The 5,496-nt window shown below is 47.0% G+C and overlaps 1 long non-coding RNA gene across 1 annotated transcript; it reads left to right on the top strand.

The window, feature by feature from the left end:
* Positions 1 to 316: 316 nt before the first annotated feature.
* On the top strand, positions 317 to 1,883 carry LOC140211789 (uncharacterized). Its single transcript, XR_011889588.1, has 2 exons — positions 317 to 795; positions 1,332 to 1,883. It is a non-coding gene; the product is annotated as an uncharacterized lncRNA (long non-coding RNA).
* The last annotated feature ends 3,613 nt before the right edge of the window (positions 1,884 to 5,496 follow it).

The following is a 5,496-nucleotide window of genomic DNA, read 5'->3' on the forward strand; positions in this document are numbered from 1 at the left end:
GACAGCATTCCCCCGGCTGGCAGATCAAGTCCGGGCAGACCAAACGGTGTCTTTAATGGCAACACACATCAAGGTTGCTGGTGAACGCAGCAAGCCAGGCAGCATCTCTAGGAAGAGGTACAGTCGACGTTTCAGGCCGAGACCTTTCGTCAGGACTAACTGAAGGAAGAGTGAGTAAGGGATTTGAAAGTTGGAGGGGGAGGGGGAGATCCAAAATGATAGGAGAAGACAGGAGGGGGAGGGATGGAGCCAAGAGCTGGACAGGTGATTGGCAAAAGGGATATGAGAGGATCATGGGACAGGAGGCCCAGGGAGAAAGAAAATGGGGGGGGAACCCAGAGGATGGGCAAGGGGTATAGTGAGAGGGACAGAGGGAGAAAAAGGTGTCGTTAATGGATCTTCCAGCAGCACGTGATGTCCGTCTGTGTGCGTGTGTGTGTGTGTGTGTGTGTGTGTCTGTGTGTCTATCTGGAGCAGCCCGTTGATCAGACTGCAGTTTGACGCATCTCAAAGGCAGACGTCAGCACTGTGGTCAACTTGTGGCTCACCGATAAGAAACAGAGCTCGCACTTGCCCTGACACCCAAACTAGTTTCCAAGAAATGCAGAGCAGAAATGTCAAAGTCATCCTCCCAGAGCCCAGCGTGCCAGTCTTCAAACCTCTCACGGGGAGCTTGTGTGCAGAATCAAGAGCACCCAGGCAATTGCACATCCCTCACTTTAGTCGCACAACTCAGGGAAAGCTGCATCTGCCTCAGATAAGGTGTGCTAACATTAAGTAGATGTAGAAGCAAAGGTAGGCCATTTGTCCCATTGAGTCTCCTCCATCTCTTTCTCCCACCTTCTCCCCAGAACCCTGAACCTCTTTACCAATTGAGAACCTGTCAACCTATGCCTTAGATACACTCAGCGACTTGGTCTCCACAGCCCCCTGTGGCGATGAATTCCACAGATTCACCGCCGACTGGTTGAAGAGATTCCTCATCTCAGTTTTGAACGGCCTTTTCCATTATTCTGTGGCTGTGCCTGCAAATCCCAGACCCTCCTACTGACAGAAACGGCTTCTCCATGCTCAATCTATCCAGGGCTTTCAGTATCCAGTAGGATTCAATGATTTTCCCCTCATCCTAGGCCTAGAGCCATCAAGCACTCCCCATACATTTCCTGGGGTTATTCTCGTCTGGACTCTCTCCTGAGCCAGAACATTCTTAGATAAAATTGCTCACAAAACTCCTGATGTGGTCTGGGCAATGCTGAGGCGGGAGGAGAAGACGGCGACGCGACGCAGCGTGTGCAGCTCTCCAGTGAAATGATATTGTATTTGTTAAATAGGGTACTGTGCACAATTCTGATTTGATGGAGACGGGCGTGAGAAGGCACAGAGGAACACCTGGAGAAACTTCTGAAATGCCCAGTTCACTGCCGCTGCTACTGTGCGATCGAGAATCTCCGAAGGGTAGACCCCAAAATCCCCGGCTTTGCCTGCTGCTGGTGACCGAGGCTGAGGTCGAACTGATCGGCAGAGATGGTGCTCGGTACTCTGTGTCAGAGGGCTGATCGGAGGCTCGAAGTTTTCGGACGACTCAGAGTCAGACTGTGGTCGGGCATGGCAGGGAGAATTTTTCTTCCTTCTCCCGTCTGCGTGAGATGTGGGACTTTCGAGAGACTTTGAACTTTTTACTGTGCCCATGGCCTGTTCTTCGTCAAGTTATGGTATTGTTGCACTGTTGTAACTATATGTTATAATTATGTGGTTTTTGTCAGTTTTTCAGTCTTGGTCTGTCCCGTGTTCTGTGATATCATACTGGAGGAATATTGTATCATTTCTTAATGCATGCATTACTAAATGACAATAAAAGAGGACTGCGTGTCTTCATAATCTAATCTAATCCAATAATCTAATAAAGCCTCAGCAATAAGGAGAAGGTTTAGAGGGATACGGGCCAAACACAGGCCAATAGAACCAGTTTGGACAGGTACCTTGATGGTATGGTAGTGTGGTGGTTAGTGCCAACAATCAGAGTTCAATTCCCACCACTGTCTGAAAGGAAATTGTATATTTTCCTTGTCCGGGTTTCTCCCAGTGCTCCAGCTCCCTCCCCTCCATTTTCCGAGGGTGTACGGGCTGGTGAGCCGTGAACACGCTACGTTGACACTGGAAGCATGGTGACGTTTGCGGCTGCCCCCAGCACCACCTCGGACTGCATTGTCCATTGACACCACTTCACTGCATGCTTTGATGCACACGTGGCAAATACTGCTGATCTTTGTCTTTGAAAACCTTGGTTGGCACGGGTAAGTCGGGCTGAAGTCGTGTTTAATTCCATGACTTTTCGATTCCCGCTTTGGGGGTGCTCGATTGAGTGAAGTGGGTGTACAGTGAGGGATTCCGCTGAAGCACGCAGGATCCTGAAGGACTGCCGACAGGAATGATACTTTATACTTTATACTTCATTGTCGCCAAACAATTGATACTACAATGTACAATCATCACGGTGATATTTGATTCTGCGCTTCCCACTCCCTGGATTACCAATATTAAATATTAAAAATAGTAAAAATTAGTAAATATAAAAAATTTAAATTATAAATCATAAATAGAAAATAGAAAAATGGGAAGTAAGGTAGTGCAAAAAAAACCGAGAGGCAGGTTCGGATATTTGGAGGGTACGGCCCAGATCCTGGTCAGGATCCGTTCAGCAGTCTTATCACAGTTGGAAAGAAGCTGTTCCCAAGTCTGGCCGTACGAGTCTTCAAGCTCCTGAGCCTTTTCCCAGAGGGAAGAGGGACGAATTGCTTCTCCTTGGAACTTGGCATAGAGGATCAGTCAAGCTGAGTCTCTCTCAGAGGACAGACTCTTTCCTCTCAATATTTCTTTTCCAGTGTCAGGTTTGGCATTTTTAAATTGCTTGGCGTTATCATAGTAGTGGGTCTGCCCTGGGGCCAGCCTGTGAGTGCCATCACAAAGATACAACAGCACCTCCACTTCCTTAGAAGTTTGCATCGATTTGGCATGTCATGTAAAACTTCGACAAACTTCTGTAGATGCGGTTTGGTGGCATCTCGGTGTGGTATGGAAGCAGCAGGAACAGATAAACCGAGAAAAAGTGGTGGATACCCCTGTTCATCCATCACAGGGAAAGACCGATGAGCCCACTTACAAAGAGCACTGCCACAAGAAAACAGTATCCATCATCAACTCCATCAGTGGCAGATGGAGTTCAACCCGGAGAAGCGTGAGGTGGTGCACTTTGGAAGGACAAACTCCAAGGCAGAGTACAAAGTAAATGGCAGGATACTTGGTAGTGTGGAGGAGCAGAGGGATCTGGGGGTACATGTCCACAGATCCCTGAAAGCTGCCTCACAGGTGGATAGGGTAGTTAAGAAAGCTTATGGGGTGTTAGCTTTCATAAGTCTAGGGATAGAGTTTAAGAGTCGCGATGTAATGATGCAGCTCTATAAAACTCTGGTTAGGCCACACTTGGAGTACTGTGTCCAGTTCTGGTCGCCTCACTATAGGAAGGATGTGGAAGCATTGGAAAGGGTACAGAGGAGATTTACCAGGATGCTGCCTGGTTTAGAGAGTATGCATTATGATCAGAGATTAAGGGAGCTAGGGCTTTACTCTTTGGAGAGAAGGAGGCTGAGAGGAGACATGATAGAGGTATACAAGATAATAAGAGGAATAGATAGAGTGGACAGCCAGCACCTCTTCCCCAGGGCACCACTGCTCAATACAAGAGGACATGGCTTTAAGGTAAGGGGTGGGAAGTTCAAGGGGGATATTAGAGGAAGGTTTTTTACTCAGAGAGTGGTTGGTGCATGGAATGCACTGCCTGAGTCAGTGGTGGAGGCAGATACACTAGTGAAGTTTAAGAGACTACTGGACAGGTATATGGAGGAATTTAAGTTGGGGGCTTATATGGGAGGCAGGGTTTAAGGGTCGGCACAACATTGTGGGCCGAAGGGCCTGTACTGTTCTGTACTATTCTATGTTCTATGTTCAATCAAGGACCCCCACACCCAGGCCACGCTCTTCTCACTGCTACCATTGGGCAGGAGGTACAGGAGCCTCAGGTCCCACACCACCGGTTTCAGAAACAGTTATTACCCCAGGACAATTTCACTCACTTTAATGCCAAACTGACTCCACAATATAGACTCACTTTCAGGGACTCTACAACTCAGAATTATTTATTCACTTTGTTAAAAATATATTATTGGCACAATTTTTTAACTCTTTTGAACATTTGTTAGTCTTTTGCTAAGTACAGCTTTTCATAAATTCTATTGTATTTCTTTATTTTCCTGTAAATGCCCATAAGAAAATGAATCTCAAGCTGACACATACCGTGTATACTTTGGTAATAAATTTTCTTTAGGTACCTCACTCTTTTGTTCTACTTATATAAGAACTGGATGGTTTTGCCTTTTAGTTTCGTTTGTTTAGTCAAACCTGCCAAATATGATCTAAAGAGCGGTCTCTACAATGTTGCACAGATGATATCACATTGCAGCACATTACATGCACAGAGGTGATTCTTTTGATCTTGGTTGCACACTAAATCGCTCTATCAGGGAAAACACCCCTTGTTTCACTCAAAATCCTCCTCAACTTCTCTGCTAACGTGTTTTTGATTTAGATTTATTACTACGGACTTATATCTGAATTGGGGGAGCACAATCTCTGAGGCTGCAAGGTTGTGTTGGGACGTTAGGCGTTTGAGGAGATTCTATACGTCACCAAAAACCCTTGCAAGTTTCTACAGGTTTACCGGGGAGAGCTTTCTGAATTGGATTCTAGTGGCCTCACTGGTATGGAGCCTCCCGTGCGCAGGATCGCAAGTGGACACAGAGAGCTGTGGAGTCAGCCAGCTCCATCATGGTCACAACCGTCTCCACCGTCGAGGACATCACCAGGGGTTGTGCGTCAAGAGCTCGGCATTTATCATTAAGTACCTTCACCCTCGAGGACATTCCCTCTGCTCCTCTAGTGACCTGAAGGTCGCCAGTTCGAGCCTCAGCTGTGCCAGCGTGTTTGTGACCTTGAGCAAGGCACTTAACCACACATTGCTCTAGTGTCTGTGCGAGGAGTGGCGCCCCACACAGACTTCCAATCTGCGCCTCGTAAGGCGTGAAAATGCCTGACGCAGGCCTCTCGTGGTCTGAGTCGACGTTCCCTCCCTCCCCCCCTGCTCGTCACTGTCATCAGGGAGGAGACACGGGAGACTGACGACTCACACTATTGTTTCAGGAATAGCGTTTTCCTTCCACTGTCAGATTTCCAAACGGCTCACGAATACATGAATAGCATCTCAATGTTTCTATTTTTTTGCGCTCTTTATTTATTTTATAGTTTACAATAATTACATATCTTTGCACAGTACTGCTGTTGGAAAAACAACAAAATTCACATCATATAATCCAGTGATAACAAACCCAGTTCTGATTCTGCAGACGTACAAGATGTTGGTGAGGCTGAACCTGGAGTACCAAG

This window comes from Mobula birostris, chromosome 2, assembly GCF_030028105.1.
Source record: "Mobula birostris isolate sMobBir1 chromosome 2, sMobBir1.hap1, whole genome shotgun sequence".
Classification (NCBI taxonomy): Eukaryota; Metazoa; Chordata; class Chondrichthyes; order Myliobatiformes; family Myliobatidae; genus Mobula; species Mobula birostris.